This window comes from Larimichthys crocea, chromosome X (genome assembly GCF_000972845.2).
Source record: "Larimichthys crocea isolate SSNF chromosome X, L_crocea_2.0, whole genome shotgun sequence".
NCBI classification, from domain to species: domain Eukaryota; kingdom Metazoa; phylum Chordata; class Actinopteri; family Sciaenidae; genus Larimichthys; species Larimichthys crocea.
In genome coordinates this window covers 7618155-7619433 of record NC_040020.1, presented here as the reverse complement: position 1 = coordinate 7619433, position 1279 = coordinate 7618155, and the positions used below count along the sequence as shown (strand labels likewise).

Here is a 1279-nt window from a genome sequence, read left to right as displayed (position 1 = left end):
ACTGTGAGGACTGAGGACTGAGGACTGTGAGGACTGAGGACTGTGAGGACTGTGAGGACTGTGAGGACTGTGAGGACTGTGAGGACACTGAGGACTGTGAGGACTGTGAGGACTGTGAGGACTGGATGGATGCTGGGCTGTAAACTGTAGGTAAGTCAACAGAGGCAGTGTGTGTTTTATTGTGAAACAGAGGCAGTGTGTTTTATTGTGAAGGGCTCCCTGCTGTGTGTCCTCTCTGTGTCTTATGGACACCTCAGGGACTCTGTGAAGCTGCTTTGTCTCTCATGTTGTCGTGTCCTCTGACATGTTGAAGCTCGGCGGTCGTGATGATCGCCCCCCCCCCTGTCTGTGTAAACTTCTGCTTTCTGTCAGATGCTCTGTATGATTCATGCTTTAATAAACCCTGAGGAAGTACAGCCGCTGTTAGCTCTCTGGCTTTAAACATCAGATTTCTGTGTGCACCTTGAAGCAGCGGTGAGGCGTTCAGGGTCATTTAAGGTGTCTGTAGTTGGTTGTAAATGTAATGCAGTTGCAGCTATACCTCATGCTTCATTTGGATACATGCAAAGAGTGCACAGAGAGGATGTGTGCAGAGTATCCTGCTGTCACTGAAGCATACGTTCAGTTTGACTCTGAGGACTCCACCCCGCACAAACTGCTGAGAGCCAACGCCTGAACGCAACATCCTTTTTATACACAAGACACGAGACAGAGCGAGACGCTGTCTGTCCAACAACTGACAGACAAGAAGGTCAGAGACCATGACACCACAAATCTGTCTCATCAGACAGATTGACTTAAACCTGGACGTAGTCTCTGTGACATCCCTGCAGACTGTCTAAAACCTGGACGTAGTCTCTGAGACGTCCCCGCAGACTGTCTAAAACCTGGACGTAGTCTCTGAGACGTCCCCGCAGACTGTCAGGCTGTTCCTCTGTGTTTTAATATCTACATTAAATCATTTTTTCCATCCTGTCGGCCGTGATGACAGCCTCCGTCCGTCAGGTGTCGTTGGTTCTTCTTAGAAAACGTTCAGACTGTGTCAGGTGTGAAGGTGTGATGACACGTCGCAGACATCAGCTCTGAGGTGCGAAGCCTCGACGTGCTGTTGTTGGTTGTTGCAGTATCCCAGCGCAGCATTGTGTGTGTTGTTTTTTCACAGCCCTGCTTCCTGTTTGCGTCCTTACGCCGCGCTATCAGTCACATCTGCATTTTCACCTTTATGACACACTTTGAAGTCAACACCCCCGTCTGTGCACTCGCACAACGCGCCTGTTGT

At 49.7% G+C, this 1279-nt stretch overlaps 1 protein-coding gene across 2 annotated transcripts in view; it reads left to right on the top strand.

The window, feature by feature from the left end:
• The window catches only part of pik3r5 (phosphoinositide-3-kinase, regulatory subunit 5), an 18550-nt gene continuing 17271 nt past the window's right edge, over positions 1 to 1279 (top strand). For both annotated transcript variants that reach the window (XM_027282677.1, XM_019254606.2), the window contains exon 1: positions 1 to 150. The gene's annotated coding sequence lies outside the window, so the exon portion shown is untranslated. The remainder of the gene's footprint in view (positions 151 to 1279) is intronic.